At 37.0% G+C, this 20,611-nt stretch overlaps 1 pseudogene; it reads left to right on the top strand.

Moving 5' to 3' along the window:
• The window catches only part of LOC118832285, a 123,538-nt pseudogene extending 103,619 nt beyond the window's left edge, over positions 1 to 19,919 (top strand).
• Positions 19,920 to 20,611: the final 692 nt, after the last annotated feature.

The following is a 20,611-nucleotide window of genomic DNA, read 5'->3' as shown; positions in this document are numbered from 1 at the left end:
CAGATTAACAAAATTGTCTATGGCAAACATATACAAACACACACACACACAAACACACACACACACACACAAAAGGTTCTATAGGATCTACCCAAATAAATGTTGAAACCTGGACAATAAACATTTTTCATCCATTTGGTCTTTCCTATGTGGATGGGTAGATCAAAATTTTTGATTGATTTCAGGTATCTTCTAGGAGCCCCTGCATTATCTTAGGTATTGACTTAATCAATGTAATGTAATCAACACAAACATTTGAAAGACTTTACCAACCACTGAGATGCCTCCTTAACTTCAATGTTTTGCTAGATCTTCTTCATCAGAGAGGTGAATAAATTTGGCAAGCCTGAGGAAACCTGTTTTATTTCTCTTCTGAAACATTGAAAATGGCTATTTTTTTGTTATATCATCCAAGGACTCCTGAATGATTATCATATATGGACAGAATATGTGTATATATATATATATATATATATATATATATATATATATATATATATGTGTGTGTGTGTGTGTGCGTGTGTGTGTATGTATATAATATATATATATATATATATATATATATATGGAATAAATACAAATAAATGCAGTAAATAAAAATATTGAATTTATCAGTGAAAGAGCACAAGCAATTGGAGGAGGGGGAGAGTGGTTCACAAAGATTTAGTGTAGAAAGTGGAGCTCGAAGTCTGTCTTAAAGGAAGATGAGGGGAAGAAGGGATTCTTCTCTAAGATAGAGATGAAGAGGGATTGCATTTTTGTCATGGTTAGGGTGTAGGGGCCAGGAAGCAGCCAATTCAGAGGTCAAGGATGGGAGATGGAAGATGGGAGATGGGCAGTATGTGAGGGACAGATAGAAGGCCAGTATGACTTCAGTATATAGTTTTGGAAGTGGAATGAGACATATGGAAAAATAGTGTGAGTCATGGATAGCTTGAAGGTACAGTGGATAGAATAATGAGCCTGAAGTCATCTTAATGAGTTCTAATCTGGTCTCAGACAGGTATTAGCTATGTGACCCTAGGCAAGTCACTTAACCCTATTTGTCACAGTTTCCTGATCCATAAAATGAAATGGCAAACTACTCCAGTATATTTGCTAAGAAAACCCCAAATGGAGTCATGAAGAATCCGATATTACTAAAAACCAACCAAACAACAATAAAGTGTCAGTCATGTTTGGAAAGTCTTTAACCACCACACAAATTTAATCTGTATTCTAAAGGCAAAAGTTAGGTGTTGGAGTTTGTTGAGGAGGTGAGTAACTTCATCAGATCTGTTCTTAAGAAAAGTCACATTGATAACCATGTAGAGGAGATATTGCGGATCATAAATTCATCAGTTATCCATTCTTAAGAGCTAGTCTTCCATGCTTTTAGTTGTTTCAGCTTGAATCCTTAGAGATACTGTCTACTCCAAATCCCCCAGTTCCTCTACTACCAATCAAAATTTCCCATGAATTTTACTTCCACAGGACCTCTAGCCTCCATACTAACTTTTATGTTCCTGCTGCCATCAGCTTCATGGAGAATATCATTATCTCTAACTCTAATTGGTGCATTCCTTTCCCAGCCAGTTCCCCTACTTGATTACAATTAATTGTAACTGCACTGCCAGAGTCATCTCCCTAACACAAAATTTTGCTCATGCATTTTCCCCTATAGAAATCTTTAGTATATTTATATTTCCTACCAAAAAATAAAAGCTCAGATTTTTCATGCCAAGGTAAGTCATACAATTCCTCACTTTCATGTATTTGCTCATTGACTCTGCTTAAAAAATTCCTTCTAATCTTTTGTGCTAGTTGTTGCTCCCTCCTTTCAGTTATGTCTGACTGTGAGCCCTTTTGGGGTTTTCTTGGCAAAGATACTAGAGTGGTTTGCCATTTCCTTCTCCAGCTCATTTTACAAATGAGAAACTGAGGCAGGTGATCAGGTTCACCCACCTATAAGTGCCTGAAGGCAATTTTAAACTCATTAAGGTGAAGTTTCCTGACTTCATTCTATCCACTGAGCCCCCTAGCTGCCCTTCTAATCTCTACCGGGTTTTAATTTTGCCCATGTTTTAAAGCTCAGTTTACTTATCATGCATTCCATGAAAGCCCCTATGCTTGGTTTTCCACTCCTATGTTCCAAAATTGATCCCTCTCTCTTTTGAAATTTCTGAACATGTTGTACCTCTTATATTTTTCAACTTGCTAAAAATTTGTTTTATTTTCCTCTTGATACTGTAAGCTTCTTAAGGACAAAGAATTATTTCATGTTGATTCAATGAAAAGAAATACATATACATCTCTCTATGGTCTTTGTGCCTAGAAGGCTAAAAATGGCTATTGTGTTAAGAAAATCCACATGGACTCCTAAATCTCTTTATTTGGCTACTACATCAGCAGCAGCAGCAGCAGCAACACTTATACAATACTTTAAAAATCTTATCTCGTTTTATCCTCCAAACATCTCTGGTCATTGGTCTTATTATTCCCATTCTGTAGAGTCTGTGTTTGCTATTACTGTTTCTAATTTGCCTATAAAGAAACTGAGGCATTTAGAGGTTAGGAGACTTCCCCAGAGTCATCAAACTAGGAAGTATCTGTGCCTGAATTTGAACTCAGATCTCCCTGACTTCATGTCCAGTACTCTCTCCTTTGTTCCACCTGGTGGGGAAACTATCATTATGAGGTTTTGTCCAGGAATGTCTTTTTGTTTTAAAGGAGTCTTTCGTCTAAATATTGCATATATTTATCATCAGCATAGAAATTATCATTTCATGTACAGTCACTGTGTCATGGATTTTTATATCATTCCCTGGTATACCAAGGGCATGGTATACTAGCAGTTTCACCACAGAAGTGGCTTAAAGATTTATCTACTGATGTGCATTTTCTCCCATATTTGAGAAGCAGCAAGAAACAAGATGGATGGATGTGACTCTGAAATGCTAAAAGCAGACAGAAGGAAACAACTTCCAGAATTTTTTCATACTCTTAGGTTATCAAATATTTCCAGTCACACAAATGAAAATACTGGACCAGGTTGTAAATCCATCATACTTTTAAAAAGTCTTTTGTGAAATCGGTAGCTACTAATTTGAATATGTGACTTAGTAAAACATAAGGAGAAAAATGTGCTCCAGAATACTGCATTTCCAATTCAAATATAATTGCTATTTGAATTACTTTATCACTGGTGATGATTCAAACTACTTATGCCATCCATCAGGTTGAATACTGCATTTTACGTGGATTTTCTGCCTAAGCCACACCTATGCACCAATGAATTAATTTTTGGATGTTGATTAGTGCATACTATGGGTAAGAAATTAGGGTATTACATGTCATTTAGATCACCTCACTTTCTGCAGGATGACTCTCTCACATCTCCCCCATGGCAAGTATTTCCCTTCTAAGATTACTTCCTATTTAAATTGAGCTTATCTTGTATGTACATAATTGTGTACATGTTGCTGCCCATTATAATTTGAGGTCCATGAGGGCAGGGACCATGTTTTTCCCTTTTTCTGTATACCTAGACTTTAACATGGTACATGACACAAAGAAATCATACAATATGTGCTTTTTGACTAATTTACTGATGATAAATTAACCCAGGAAAAGCAATTGTAAAGGCTAGATTTAGGGCCACAAATAAGCTCCTGACTATAAGGTTAATGTGGTATATGTGTGGTATCAAACTAGAAAAGAAAGGTATCCCTGTGTGTTATATATTGACTTAGAAAATATTAAATTAACATTGCCTATTATTATGTTTTTATTTCTTTTGTTAAGCATTTCCCAATTACATTTTAATCTGATTTGTGCAGAACTCCAGAGTTTTACCCACTTTCCAGAAGTCTGACCCTGTAGAGGATAGATTTCAGGACCCAAGAGTCAAAAAGACCAGTAGTCCAAATTCCAACTTTGGCTATAACCATGTGCCAGTGGACAAGTTTCATTCTCTGAGTTTGAGCCAGCTTGGTAAAATGATAAATTGCAGGTGACTTGGGTTTGGCTGTAATACATTACTTCATTCAGAATTAAAGAATAAGGAAATTGTATGTTTGCACAGTCATGCGAGGTAGAGTGCTTAGAGAACAAGCGAAAGATTGGCTAGAGAAATAATGCAGAGGTGAATTTCAGGCAGAAATTGTGCCTTTAATTTGATAATTCCAAATCTAGGGACTGCTGTGGAATTATAAATGGCAATATCAAGTTGAAGGTGTGATCAGATGGGAAAGGCCTATTTGTTCTGCATTCTAAGTTCATGTGGAGCTAGAAGGAAGAAAATATGTTAACAAAAGATACTAAATTACAAAATCTATGAGTCTAATTCTATTTAGAGGAGATGCATTATCATTCTACTTGTTTATTTTGAAAGGAGACATAGAAAGTTAACTAGACTTTCCAATATATGAAAAACCAATGGTACTCAAACTACCTATCATCATGCCTATCATCGCACACCTGTGTGTATGAGAGTAATGATATATCTAGAAATAATTAAGATAAAAGTCACACTTTAAATTTAATTGTAAAATGTCTATCACCAAAAGACAGTTGACTGCAGATTAATGTAATGATCAGTTCTGACAGAATAAGACGAATGCTGAAATATAGCTCCGTTGTCCAGTAAGCGGAGTGGTGAACTGTGAATTCTGAAAGATGGTGGGTTCTGGGTAAGAGATGGCAGTTGGAAGGGATAGCAATGCAAAACACAACAACAAAAGGTGAAAAGTTTTTTGAAAGATATATCAGTAATAACCCACATTATTCATGTTTTTCTCTTTAAATGTACTCAAAATACTGTTTGTTTTTATATGATAACTGCTTTCAAGGTCAGAAAGATCCAATGATACTTGAAAATAGAGACCAGAATATGTTCAAAATCATAGGTTTTTGGTTTGGGGTTTTTCTGTGTTTGTGTGTGTGTGTGTGTGTGTGTGTGTGTGTGTGTGTGTAATTCCTGTGACTTTAGTCCACTACTCTGGTAGATAGTGTAGGTGGAGGGCTCCCCAAGACCATCACTATCAAAATTTATCCTAGTTGACTAGTTAGTCACACTGAACTCTCTAAAGTGATGCAATGAAAATGGAAATGCTTATTCTCTCAACCCCTTAGGAATTGCAGTGTTATTGACTTTTGTTGAAATAAACAGGAAGATTTATTCCAAGCATTTAAAGATATTCATTAAAGTGCTCAGTGGGATAAAAAGAATATTGGGGCTCTCCTGTGGTTTCTGTTTTCTCTCCATCTTAATGCTTACCACAGTTTATATCCTTCCTATCATAAACACCAAAGTTTTTAATCATCATTCCCTGGAATATTGCAGGCCAGCACATCGAAGGAGACTTATGAACTTAAAGGAAGTAAGTACAACACAAATAATTGAACTACTTGTCTTGTTGCAGGCTGGTGTGGGGCTATTTCTGTCCTTCCAACAATACAGTGATATACAAGCTGTATCTTTTCTACTCACAAGTGTGCAAAAGGAAAATTGAAAAAAAGTCAGTCATCCATAGCATTTGTCTACCTTATGTCAGACTTTGGAAATACCTTTAAGTTTGACTGAATATTTCACTTTTCACCTAGTTTGCTAGCGTAATGTAGTTGGGGCCTTTAACAGTCTCACTGGGCCTCTGGTTGCCCAATTTCAAATCATAAGTCACAACAACAGATGCTATGAGTTCTCTCCCGCTTTGCAATAGCCTGGGGTTTTTGGCACAATTATCTGAGTTGGATACTATGTGGAGTTGGTGTTTGTTGTCAGGATATTTATGGAAATGAGTACGGTATAGTATAATACACGTGTCCACAAAGTAAAGTCGTCTATTTTATATTCTTAGTTACATGTGGTCAAGCATTTTGATATTTAGCCAATTTACTTCTTGGTTGTTGCCAGTTGATTTCTGCATAGACATAGAGTCATTCTGGTTGAAGGGCCTGATGAATTGAAACTATCTTGGTTAAAGAAAAGGGTCATTCAACCCATTGTATGGTGAGTGGTTTGACTGTTTTCACTGTTACTAACGTTTTCTTCCAAGTTCATAAACTGGGAGTGGGGTATGGTGAAGAGCAACACATCACAGGACAGAGTAACTATTCTCTCTCATTAGAAATTCACCACCTATTGACTTTACAAACCAGTTTACAACACTAATCTCAATGAGAGATAATTTCACACATCAGAGGATGGGGAGTTCATTTGCCCTAATTACTAAGTTGTTTTTTTTATTGAATGCTGCTTTGACTTAATGGCCACAGAAAGTCAAGGGCAAATCTATTCATTCATTAATTCATTTAGCAAATATTTAATGAGCACCCACTGTACGCGTAGCTGGATGGTACAGCGGATAGGAGACTGGGCATCGAGTCAGGAAGACTTGGGTTTAACTCCTGTCTCAGACACTTGCTAGCTATGTGACATCAAGCTAGACATGTAAATTCTGTTTTCTTTAGTTTCCTCATTTGTAAAAAGGACATAATAATAGCATCTACCTCTCAGAGTTGCTATAAGGATCAAATGACATAATGCTTGTAAAGGGCTTAGCACAGTCTTTTGCACATAGTAGGTGCTATACACACAAATTATATATGTGTGTGTGTGTGTGTTTGTATGTGTGTGTGTGTATACACATTTGTTGTTACTATATGCAAGGAACAATTTTAGGTGCTATGTGAGAGGTATAGCGACTGAACTTATGATTTCATTAGTATAGAAGTGTCTAAGGTAAGGAAACTCCCCCAGTTACATAGGTCAGCACTTTTATTACATCTTATAGTCTTTTGTTCTCTGGCCTCAATTATTTTGATGATTTTTTAAACTTCTTAAAAAAGTTATAATTTATTTTTAATATTATTTTTAAATTTTGAGTTTCAAATCTCTCCCTCCCTCCCACCCCTTCCACAGCCCACTGAGAAAACAAGCAATATTATATCAATTATACATGTAAATTATGTAAAACATATTTCCATATAAGTGATAATGAAACAAACTTAAGAAAATGAGAAAATTATCCTTCAATTTGCACTCAGAATTCATCGATTCTCTTTGTGGAGGTGGATAGCACTTTTTATTTCATCAGGTGGCTTTGGAATTGTCTTAAAATATTGTTTTGATCAGAGTAGCCAAGTCTTTCACAGTTGATCCTCCTTATGACATTGCTGTCACTATGCACAATGATATCCCAATTCTTCTTACCTCACTTTGCATCGGCTAATATAGGTCATATCATTTTTTTTTCTGTAATTACCTCCCCTTGTCATTTCAGAGAGCACAGTCATACTCCATCGCAATTATGCACCACAACTTGTTCAGCCAATCCTGAGCTGACAATCTTTCGCTTCATTTTCTATTTTTTGCTATTGGGTATAAATATTTTATTTTTGGACATTTAAGTCCTTTTCTTTTTCCTTCGATTTCTTTGGGATGCAGACCTAGAAGTGCAATTGCTGAGTCCAAATTGTTTTCCAGAAGGCCTAGAATAGTTCACTACTCTACCAACAGCTTATTAGTGTATGATTTTCTCTCCCTTCCTGCACTTGGCATTTTGATAGGTGTAACACAGAGTTGTTTTAATTTGCATTTCTCTAATCAGTAATGATTTAGAGCATTTTTTATATGACTACAGATAGCTTTGATTTCTTCTTCTGAAAACTGCCTGTCCATATCCTTTGACAATTTATCAATTGGAGAATTGCTCTTTTTTGTAAATTTGACTCATTTATCCATCTATTTAATAAATCAGGCCTTTATCAGAAAAACTGGCTATAACATTTTTTTTATTATTTCATTGTCTATGATACCTTTTAGTAAGAGATAATCAAGAAAACTGTATCTGAGGTCCATTTTAACTATGAGGGTCTGTGATTTTGAATTGTTTGTTATTTTTGTTGAGTTCTTTCATTCAAGTCCAACTCCCCGTGACCCCATTTGGAGTTATTTTGGCAAAGATACTGGAGTGGTTTGTGATTTCCTTCTCCAACTCATTTTACAGATGAGGAAACTGAGGCAAATACGTTTAAGTAACTTGCCCAGGGTTACACAGCTAGGAAGTATCTGAGGTTGTAGTTGAACTCATGAAGAGGAGTCTTCTTGATTCCAAACCCAGGGCTCTATCCATTGTACCACTTAGCTGCCCCCTGAATTGTGTGACCTAATGGCAAATGTCATTCCATGGTTAATTGCAAAATCATATTTTGCCAGCTACTCATTGGCTTGGTTATATTACTTAGGTACTTTAAAAAAGAAGGAAAGAAAAGTCTTCTACAATATATTCCTAAATGATTGTATGGTATAGTAGATAGAACAAAGCTTTTGGGAACCTACAAGATCTGGCTTTAAGTTTTGCTTCTCACATACATCAATTGAATAGATTGTCCCCTTTTTGCCCAAGGCACTGAGATATCAAGAAACTGAGTATCTCTAAAACTATGAATTTCATATGAATTGAAGATCTGTATATATGAAGGGAGGAAGGCTCTATACTTATGATGTCTAGGGGCCGCTAGAAGGTTCAATGGCTAGAGAAGTGAGCCTAGAATCAGGAAGATCTGAATTCAAATTCAGCCTCACATACCTACTAGATGTGTACCTTTCAGGAAGTCACTTTTTGCCTAGAAGGCAGTTAGGTGGCTCGTTAGATTGATCACTGGTCCTGGAGTCAGGAAGACCTGAGTTCAAATCTAGCCTCAAATACTTATTAGTCATGTGACCCTGGACAAATCACTTAACCTATTTTTGTGTTAATCTATAGAAGAAGGAAATGGCAAACCACTCCAGCACTTTTGCTAAGAAAAGTCCCTGGACAGCATTGTATGTGGAGTCACAAAGAGTTGGACATGACAGAACTGACTGAACAATAGTGTACTTATGAAATCACAGGTCAGAGTAATTCATAATAATTAGTTGTGTGTTTTGTTTTTAAATCAAAGCTCCAAGTGCCATGGAAAATATAAAGAGATAACATGATTATTTTTGTATGACTTCTGAGGAAATTCCTCCTAGGAATGCAGACACACACAACCTCTCTGTGAATTATAGTGTCAGAGATTTGCTTAGGGTATTAAGAAGTGGTGACTTATCTAGGGTCATACTTCCAACATATGACAGAGACAGAATTTGCATTCTAAATACATTTGTTCTAAAGCCAGCTCTATATTTACTCTGACAGATTTTTATTCATGAATATAATTACCTTTCAAAAATCTTTGAAATCTATAAGCATAGGCTAGACATAACCCATGTGCTAGATGATCATGATAACCATTATCGTCACCATCACACTTACATAGAACTTTAAAGTTTGCCAAACATTTGACATGTTTTCTCATTAGAATTGGTCAAGAATCCAGTGAGGTACATAGTATGATTGTTCTCATTTTGCAGAAATAGAAACTGAGGCTGAGAGTTTAAGTGGCAGATGAAGGGTCACATGGTATGAAGTGTCTAAATCCAGATTTGAACTCAGGTCCAGTTCCATATGCATATTATACTATGGACATGATTAGCATATATGAGGAATTCAAAAATATGTTGAGATTTCAAGTGCCCCAGTAGCTATATCATCTCCTTGATGTGGTTGTGTCCACACTCTTTCTGCTGATCAACCCACCTATACTTGCTATGCCTATGCAACTTTTGCTCAGACTCTACCATAAACTCACCACAGGGTATCTATGCATCAATCATAGGCCTTTCTCAATTTCCTTTGATACTCCAAGGATATCTATAGAACATATGGAGTGTCCATTAGTCTACTGGTTATCTTTTACTTAACACATGACTAGTTCATGTTCTTTCATCAAAAACATCTTTAATCACATTCTTATTCTGCTTTTTCTTTGTAATTTCTTGTTGGAAACAGATACAAATATTAATCATGCACCTCTCCATTGTTTTCTCTGCAATACTCACTTTCAACTCTTTGGAGATGAATATGTTACCTGATTCACAGGGAACATATTTTTTTTTTGGTTATCCATACACAAAACAGAACAAAAACAGTGACTTTAACATTTATTCAATTTTGTCTTCATTTTTTTTCCTTTTTTTCCCCCCAAGGAAATTGTCTTAGAAACAGCATTTCCCCTTTCTAAAATATGATCACCCTGGCCAATTTCCACACCTTTTACATAGCATGACAGCATTTTATCTCGTTGATCAAATGTTCTTATTAGTCCAATGACTTTTTTATGTCCTGGATTTCTACTAAGAAGCAAACTATTCATAGTTCCAATTTGGGAGCTGTAATTATATTCTGGCAAAGGCAAATCTATGCAAAGAGTATTATGTTGCTATAATGTTTTGTGCTTAACAGATCTTGACCAGTAAAATAAGACCAATTACCTCTACAGTTGTAGGTCTATTAACAGCAGGTGGGGGTAAGTTGGGAAAAAATAACTTTTATTCCAAAGCTTGATGGACCATTTCCAATAGTTATGCCACCAAATTTAAGACAACTATTTCCTCTAGCATTTTCCTTATTCAAATGCTGATATATAAAAAAGGGAGAGGTCTTAGGCAGGTGTGGGCTATTATTTTCTAGATTTGCCTTTCTTCTCCTTTAGCTCTTTCTCTGGGCATTGGAGGAGAAAATCACTAGGAATTCTAACGTTCCAGCTTTACTAGGAAAACATTCAACCAAGTTTATCCATTTTTATAAACAGTTGAGAAAGTAGAAATTCAATTATCTTATTACATGGTACTTGGGGGTCAATGCCCCCTCACCCCTACCCACCACCCACACACAATCAAATCATTTTTCTCTCATTTACTTTTTTTTTCCTTCTTAGACTTGTTTTCATACTGTATAGCTGAATGGAGAAAACTAAGGAAGTTGCTTAATTTGGGGTTTAATGCTTTTGCTATAAACCTTCTCCCATGGCAGACCACTTTCAAATATTTTGATGAAATGTCTTGGAAAACCTATTTCCTTAACTGTCAGTGGTCTGTTATCTGATTACTTTAGAGTAATGTAAGCACTATATGGAATGGGCTAAGTCTTACAGCTAATGGGACAAATAGCCATCTAAGTCAGCATGAACTATTTAGTTTTGCTTCTAGTCAATTGTCTTGCAGGTGTTGGGTGTTTTGCATTTGTGTGGTGTGTGTGTGTGTGTGTGTGTGTGTGTCGGTGTGTGTGTGTTTCTTGGCCATAGGAACACATGAAATAGAAGTGGGAGGAAATTTAGTGCTCATCTATTTAAATAACCTATTTTACTGAACAAAAACCTGGGGCCTAGAGAAGTAAATTATTTACCCAAGATCACACAGGGAAGAATTAGCAGATTCAGGACTGAAACCATGTCCTCTGATGCTAAATCCAATGTACTTTTCACCATACCTCACTGATTTACTATGGGGATTATGGAAATATAAAAAGGTCAACATCAATTGCATATCATGTTTCAGACAACTAGATAATGTAACGGACAGAGCACCGAGCCTGGACTCAGGAAGACATATCTTAATGAGCTCAAATCTGGCCTTAGACACTAGCTGTGTGACCTTGGCCAAGTTCCTTAATGCTGTTTGCCTTAGCTCCCTCATCTCTAAAATGAGCTGTAGAAGGAAGTGGCAAACCACTTCCAGAATCTTTGCCAAGAAAACCCCAAATGTGGCTGCAAAGAGTCGGACACAACTGAAACAAATGAACACCAGCAGCAGCAATGACACCCCCACATGTTTCGTAGCTGCAAAAGCTGGTAATTTTAGGTCACAAAACGTGACTGAATCCCAATTCTTTTCTGTACTACCTATAGGATCTCGGGGAAATAATTTAGCATCTTTGGACCTCAAAAGTATTTCTGTGCTTTCATCTAGCCTTAAATCCTATTATGTTTCATTTTTAACTTTTAGGACGACTTGATATTTAAAGAGATTTTATTGTGAATCCTATTCTCATATACATAATCACTCCCTATGTATTATGTTTTGCACAAGTAGATTATCACAAACTGGAAAAAAAGAATAGAAAAAGAACCTCATTATCATTGTGCCTCCCGGATAGTGGGTGTCATCTTCATATAGGAAGGATGACATGTTTATCTGACTCAGGAGTGAAATAATATGAAGTGATAATAAGCTGGAGGAGTATGGTAGTATTGACTAGCTGGAGAGTGTTAAAAGATGGGACGCCAAGATGGACAACATAGACCTGGAAATTAAGCCATATGAGGAAAACTTAATGGAATTGTAAATGTTCCACCCAGAGAAGGGAACACGGCATGGAAGGAAGGAAATGGGAAGCGTAATCTGCTGTCTTCAAGCATTTGAAAGGCTTTCATGTATAAGAGGGTTAAGGCAATAGAGCCCTGGGAGTGAAGTCAAGGAGAGAGATCAAATCTCCCTTCATACACTTACTAGCCATGTTGCTCTGGACAAACCAGTTGCGAACATCCATAAAACAGGGGTAAAAACACCTACTTCACAGAGTTGTTTTGAGGATCAAATTGATTAATATTTGTAAAACTTCACAAAATTTTAAGTGCTGTATAAAGGCTTTGCTGTGTGGCTAAACTGGGGACAATAGAATTAGAAGTCATGAACAGAAAGTATAAAAATGGGGGCAGCTAGGTGGCACAGTGAGTAGAGCACTGGCCCTGGAGTCTGGAGGACCTGAGTTCAAATCTAGTCTCAGACACTTGATACACTTACTAGCTGTGTGACCTTGGGCAATTCACTTAACCTCAGTTGCCCTGCCTTCCCCCCTCCAAAAAAATTTAAATAAAAAATTTAAAAAAGAAAGTATAAAAACGCAAATAGTAGTATTCATATAGTGCCTACTATAACCATTCAGTGTTGTAAATGCTTTACGATAATCTCATTTGATACTCACAGCAATTGTGTGAGGTAGGTGCTATTATTATCCCCATTTTCAGTTGAGGAAACTGAGAAAGACAGATGTTAAGTACTTTGCCCAAGACCACACATTTAATAAATGCTTGAAACTGAAATTAAACTCGTGTCTTTCTGACTCCAGGTCCAGCCTTCCCCTCATTGCTTCTCGTAATTTTCACAATTATAGTTGTCCAAAAGCAGGATGGTCTATCTCCAGAGGTGTTTGGTTACTCCTCATTAGAGAGTTTCAAACAGAGTCTAAAGGAGCCCTTCTTGAAGCTGTGGTACAGGGTGTTCTTCTTCATTTATGGATTAAACTAGATAGCAGCCAATCAACTCTGAGATTTTCTCCTTCTGGAATTCTGATGCATCCTGGCTTCATCTGTTCTGATATATGTATTCCAAACTACTCCAATTACTGAGCCCAATGATCCATAGTACATACTCCCAACATCTTAATTTGATGGGAATCTTTCTCCATATTGTTGCTAAATGGACCCTTCACAATGAACGGCTTCTCACCTGCCATATCCCAGAGTGCATCCAACAGTCAACATCTTTAGAAGTAACTTATGTTTATTGACATCCTGTATGGGTGGTATGAGATGCAGTAAATTATTATTTCTGCAAACAGTTTTTATTAAATAAAGTTATTAACTTATGAGAGAGGGAAGATTTATTATGTAACATAAGTGCATATGAGGCTTGCAATCTACCCAGACTTTTTGGGGGGAAGTTATATAAGTAATTTTATTATTTCTATGATATTACTTCTATACGATGAGATATTTAATTGAAAATCTGTTCATGAATTTTATTTCAGTGTCAAAGCTACCTGCTGAAATGGGGATGAGATTTATGATTCCAATTTTATTTCCTGTGCTGTTGATGGGCAATGCTTTGTAATTTTTGCATGACAGAGATCAGAGAGGAAACATGCATACTGAAAACAGAGAAAGCTTCTGAGCTGGCATGAAGTGAGTTATTTGTTGTTCTTGAGTTATTTCAATTGTGTATGACTCTTTGTGACCCCATTTAGGGTTTTCTTGGCAAAGATACTGAAGTAGTTTGGATTTCCTTCTCCAACTGATTTTGCAGTTGAGGAAACTGAGGCAAACAGGGTTAAGTGACTTCCCCAGGGCCACACTGCTAGTAAGTATTTGAGGCCGGATTTGAACTCAGGTTCTCCTGAGGGCAGACACTCTATCCACTGTACCACTGTGCATCCTTTGAGTTATACTGCCTGTGTAACCCTAGGCATGCCACTGCGTTGGTAAGCAAAATGGGCTCCTTAACACTTAGTTCAACAAGTGCCCTTGACGAGTTTGACTTTTGTTTGCTTTGAGTAATTCAACGTACTTCATTGAGTCTTACTAAGTGCTAAGCCCCAGGCCCAAACCCCTATTAGGTGTAAAACCTATGTGGGTGTGAATTGGCAACTAAGATGGGGCTAACTCCAGGGAGGGCCTAGTTTACATGCCTGGGACAGCAGAGGCTTTTAGACCACATGGATTTAAGTCCACCTCTTTGTGACGATTCTAGGTCATGTGGGTGAGTCGCATGTGTGACTCACCCCTGAAGCTGAAAAAGATATAAAAACCAGGGGTTGGCCTCGTCTTCCTTGGAGCTCCTCCCTACAGCAGTGGTGGTGCGTGACTCTGGGCCAGCCTTTGTTCTGAGCTCCTGGGCTGAACCTAGATGTTGGTAACTATGAATTGTATTTGGTCTGTCTGTTGATGTCTGTAATTTGTTTGTAATTTGCTCTGAAGTTCAGTGTACTGGTCTCTTCCCCTGAACTGAGTGAATGATATTTGTATGCTGATTTAAGGTAAGCTTGTCAACCCCTTCATCTTGCTTTCCTTAGTTAAACAGATCAAAAGAACCTGTGCTGTTGGCAGCTTTCTGGGTGCTGGCTGTGGGTGGATCTTGCACCACCACAGAAACTGCTAGCAGGATTGTTGAAACAGTCACTTAAATTCCCAGTGATATAGGCTACTCTCAAAGACATTAGTTGTATAACAGGTGCTGAGCTGCATTGATAAAAAATGTCATCACTGAAAGCTCTTTGAAGTGGAGAAATACCCTTTCCAGACCACAAATAAACAGGAGGTGAGAGAGGGAGAGGAAGAGAGAGAGAGAGGGAGAGGAAGAGAGAGAGAGAGAGAAACAGAGAGAGAGAGACAGAGACAGACAGAGACAGAGACAGACAGCAACAGATAGAGACAGACAGACAGAAAGACAGAGAGACAGAGAGGCAGATGCATGGATGGATGGATGGATGATGAAGATAAGACTACAGCTTACTACTCATTTCATTTATTTAAAAAATCCAAATCACATGATTTCTAAATATAAAACTGGATGCATGGTATAGCTTCTTATCTTTAAGATACATAATTAGTGTTTCAGAATCCAACCCAAGAAAGAAATTCAGGGAACTGGACAAATTAGAATGCGAGCTTCCTGAGGGTACCTAACCTCTTTTCTTAAACTGCTTTCAGTCTGCATAAGAATTAGAAAGCTGGTTCACAAATAGCCAGCAAGGAATCAAAATTGAGTAATGTTCAGTTTAAAAATATCCAAGTCAGAAATTCGATGTTCCCTTTTGGAGAGCAAATGTTACTAAACTTGGTTCAGTTATAAATTACATATACTGACAATGCCAGGCACATTCTGAGAAGTGCAGAGGATCAAGACCCTTTCTGAAAACACTGCCAAAGTCAAGTCCAATATGCACCATAAGGGGATTAGAGAATCAGGCATTCCACTGTCCTTGCAGAGCCTTTATTCCCAATGGATACTAAATGTGATTAAATAGGATACGGATTGATTAAATATCTTGTTGTTATCCATTTCTGCAAGGATTAACTCCATTAAAATGAATTCTTTTTGCCAATATGCATTTAAAATAATTCTGTAGGAGATATCAATGCTTGGTTTTCAATAGTTCTTTCAATTATTTCATGGGGAAAATCAAGACGTGTATGCTGAAAATATCAATGTTATTAGACTTTGTCTCTAAAGATTTTCTGGTAGTATGGCAATCCCCAAATTTCATATAACAATTAAGAATTATTAAAGCGTGAATGTTAGGATTGAGAATACCTTAGGGCAATAATACGGCTATCAATGATCTAAAATTGTCTCTATCTCTCTGTCTGTTTCTCTCTGTCCTTCTGTTTCTGTCTCTCTCCCTTTTTCTCTCTCACTCTATCCTGCTGTCTCTATTTCTCTGTCCTTCTCTCTTGTCTCCTTGTCTCTGTCTCTCTCCTTTGTCTTTATGTCTCTGTGTCTTTTTCTGTCTCTGTTTCTCTTTTCTGTCTGCCTCTGTCACTTGGACTATCTGTCTTTGTCTCTCTGAGTATTTGTCTCTGTCTCTACCTCTTTCTCCCCTTCTGTCACTGTCTCTCTTTCTATTAGAGTAGTCATTCTGATTAATATTGTTGAAGAAGATGATCTCTCAGTGGATCCTAAATTACACTGCATAGACAGAATGTGGAGTGCATAGAAGTGAAGCTCAGTCACTATATCCTAGTTTGAAATCTTATCTCTGACACACCCTGACTATGTGGCCCTGGACAAATCACTTACCCTTCTAATAGGCTACTTTCTAACACTTTGAATTGCAAGAGTTGCAAAAATGTTAGTATCAGGAATTCCCCACCAGAATTTCATTCCAACAATGAAATCCCATTTCTATACTAATAAACAAAGAGACAAAAAAAACTACAACAAAAGATCTCAAGGCAGTGAAGTAGGAATGACCAGAAAGAAATGAACTGCAATGGTGGCAGCACAAGTAATTATTAACGTGCTATTTAGTGAGGTTAAAGGTAGTCAAGATGCAGAAGGTCAAAATGGGTTAGTCTAGTCAGGTTTCTATTGAGTCTGCATGAGAAGGAGTGAAGAAAGAGTGTGAGTTATTGCTGAGGTTGAATATGGATAACTGAGTTGAGACCTTTCAATGCTTGGCTCATCACTTTGAGCTAGAATCCATACGCAGCCTTGTAATTCAATAAAACTTGATAACTATGGCCATAGGGACTAAAGACAATTGCATATGCAGCATGATTTAAGATCAATGAACTACCTAAGTTTGCCCCAGATAAGTCACCCTCTGGTCAAATTCAGCACTTCCTTGAAACTCCTCATGATTACAATCCATACTTGGAGTTAAGGCATTCCCTTCTAGAATAGGAATTCTTAACCATAGGTGCAAGAGAGTACCTAGGGTTCCATGGGAGGATTCCAGATCATCCCAGAACACACACACAGAGGAGTCCATAGGCTTCAACAGAGTGACAAAGAAGAAGATCACTTGAAAAATGAAAATATGGTGTTAGGAAGGATAGCATATTATTTATTCATTCACTTACTCATCTGTTTGTCCACTCATTTTTTTAGCAAGCCTATATTAAGAGTGAGTTGCGTGAAAGGTCCTATATTAGCACAGTCACAGAGCAAAATGATGCAGATCTTACAATCAAAAGACTTAAAGTTAAATGGTAACGGGGAGGGGTACATACATGAGTTATATGAGAAAAGCTAAGAATAATGATCACTCAGAATAATTAAATACATAGTATGTGCCTACTAGATGCTAGTAGTTGGCAATACAAAAATCAAAGTGAAGTAGTTCCTGCCCTAAAGGCAGTAGTGCCACTCAATAAGTCGACAAGACATTTATTAAGGGCTTCACTATGTGCCTGGAGTATACATGCTACTTAGAAGATACATATTCACAGATATCTCGGTGCAATTATTGATAGAGTATGCTCAGAAGTTAGAGAAGAGGGGAGGAAATTGGCAGCTCTTGGGGATGTGGAGAGAGTTGTTATAAAGCTCATGTCCAAGCAGTATGAGACATGACATCTGTTTACAACACAAGTGTACAGCACAAACTCTTATAAAATAATACAGAGAAGGATGGTGGAAGGGTAAGATCAATATGGCATCAGAAAGCGGAGCAAAGTAGTCATGGTGCAAACAAGTCAGCACAAAGCTACAGAGGTCCAAGTAGGGTATATTGTTCTAAGAGTCATTAAGGATGAAATGAACAGACAGATCACGGGATTATAGATATAGAATTTGACAGCCTGTAAGGTCCTCTAGTCCAAGAAGTTTTAATCTTCTTCATGTATGTCAGGGATTCCTTTGCTCAGCTGATGAAGCATATGGACAGCTTCTCATAAGAATGCATTTTTTTATCATATGAAACAAAATATATAGGATTACAAAGGAAACCCATTAGATCGAAATGCAGTTATGTTGGTTTTTTTTTTATTTCACAGACTTCAAGGTAAGAACTCCTGATCTAATTCAATCTCATTGTTTTAATGATGATGAAACTCAGAGAAGAGATGACAGGTATTGATTTCCCAAAAACTGGGGAATTCACTCAGGCTTAGCATATGGACACTGAATGTCCCAGACAAGAAGAAACTGAAGGCAAATTTTCTACTTTCATAATTTTATGTTTTGCCAACCTAATCCAAAATGCTGAATTCATGTGTGCTCCACCTCACATATGTCTTTTAACAGTAGCCTAAAGATCTTTTTTCAGGAACATGAAAGTCAGTCAAAGGAGTGATCCACTTAAGCAATAATCTGTTCTTCCTGGGGCAGCTAGGTGGAGTAGTGAGTAGAGCACCAGCCTTGGAATCAGGAGGAACTGAGTTCAAATGTGACCACAGACACTGGAGAAACTTATTAGCTGAGGGACCTTGGGCAAATCATTTAACCCCAATTGCCCTGTCTGCCCCCCTCCAAAAAAAATCTGTCCCTTTATACGTTTGTCAATGATTTAAAAAGTCTGGCAAAATTCATATTAGCACATTCAGCTAATAAGCAATGGTTTTGTTGTAATCATAGGAATTCCTGAACATTTCAGTAAAGTGTTCTTGCTACCCACTGGACAGAAGATTATTTACCAATCACAGAAGAAAAGTAACTACAAAATATAGAGAGACCATGGAGCTATTTAATAAATTGATTTCCTAAGTTAAGAAGATATTAAGGCATTACATTTTTATATATACTCATTATCCTCTAATTACTCTGAAAATATCTCTGATTTCATATGTGGACATCACTAAGTTACTAGATAGTTTAGGCTCAGGCTTTGATCATTGTCCTAATGAAAAATGAGTCTAAATTGCTTCTCTTGTCATTTCCACTTGGTACACACACACACACACACACACACACACACACACAAACACATGCACACGCACACACACACACATACATGCACACACATGCACACACACACACACATAGTGGAATTCACTTCTGCAGCAACACCCTACAAATGCCATATTGTTTTATCTTCTGAACCATCTGGTTCTGTAGCATTTGATATTTACCTGTCTTCTACTTTTAATTTTGTTACCTTTAACAGATTTAACACTATTTTGTTGTTGTTTATCATCCTACAAACTTGTTAGTCATTTCAATACTGAATATTTTGAAATGCTAAAGTTAACCCTAGTGTTTTATGAGGTTCTCCTCTCCAGTGTAAAGAAAGGGAGGACAAAAAATGTTGAATCATTTCTCCAAGACTTTGTAATAATAATAGCTTGCATTTTTATCAGTATCTATGGATAAAAGGAATGTAAAATTCATTACATTGATTAATCCTCACAACTCCAGAAGGTATATAGTGCAAATATTATTACACCCATTTAATAAATGGGAAATTGAGTACTAAATGACTTATCCAAGGTCACAACAGAAGTAATGAAACTGGGAATTGAAATTGGTTTTCTTATTTTCTCCGTGTTCAGTACCTGATGGAAATAGGGTTGGACTTAGTCAGGAAGACATGAATTTCAGTGTTGCCCCAGATACTTACTGCAGATGGCCCTCGGGTAATCATTTAACTTTTCTCAACCTCACTTCCTTCATTTACAAAATGAAGATAATGATAGAATCTACTTGCTGTTTGTGAATGTGCTGTTGTGAATGTCAAATAAGATGATATATATTACAGTGTGGCCTTAGTGTTAGCTATGATGATGATGATGATGATGATGATGATGATGGTGAAGCTGCTCTTGCTGCTGCTGATTCCTCTCATTTGAAATAAATGGCAGAGTTAGAGTAGCAGGCAAAGTGATTGAATATATCTAGAGCAGATCGCCTAACACAAGAATAGGTAGCCACTTATGAATCAGTGAATCAACAAAAAATAATAAAATGCTATTTGCCAAGTACCCCAAACAGGTGTTTCCAGTAATGATACAAATTATAAAGGGAAAAAGAGTGAACATCTTTCACAAGCAGAGCGGCACATTAGAGATGGAAAGAACTTCAGAGATTTTTCAGTCCAGTGCCATGATTACACAGTTGAGGTTCTGATTTCATATCTAGCAGTCTTCCCAGAAATTAGCATGAACAACATTACATAAACACATAATAGATGGTTGACAGTATTATGAGCCTGACCCTGAATTCTCAAAAGTTATGCAGGTAGAGTGTTCATTCTGGCAAACTGTGTCTATCCTAATAATTTAGAAGCCACAAAGGTCATCACTGTGTCATGAGATGAATTTATTAAGTTATGAAAGGCTCATGACCAGAGGGTTGGTCTCCAGGTGCTAAATGTTTTTGGTCTATAGCTACTTATGAATATCCTCTCCCAAGGTCTGGAATAGTTGAGATCTATTTCAGTAGAAGGAATATCTCAAATTGATGAAAACACATTTCCTTATGGTATGAAAGTAAAGAATGGTACAGAAGAAACATTCCTTTTTCAGCCAGGAGATCTGGGTTCAAATA

Source organism: Trichosurus vulpecula, chromosome 9 (genome assembly GCF_011100635.1).
Source record: "Trichosurus vulpecula isolate mTriVul1 chromosome 9, mTriVul1.pri, whole genome shotgun sequence".
Taxonomy (NCBI): Eukaryota; Metazoa; Chordata; class Mammalia; order Diprotodontia; family Phalangeridae; genus Trichosurus; species Trichosurus vulpecula.
The sequence above is the reverse complement of the archived record's forward strand: the minus strand, read 5'-3'. Positions and strand labels throughout refer to the sequence as shown.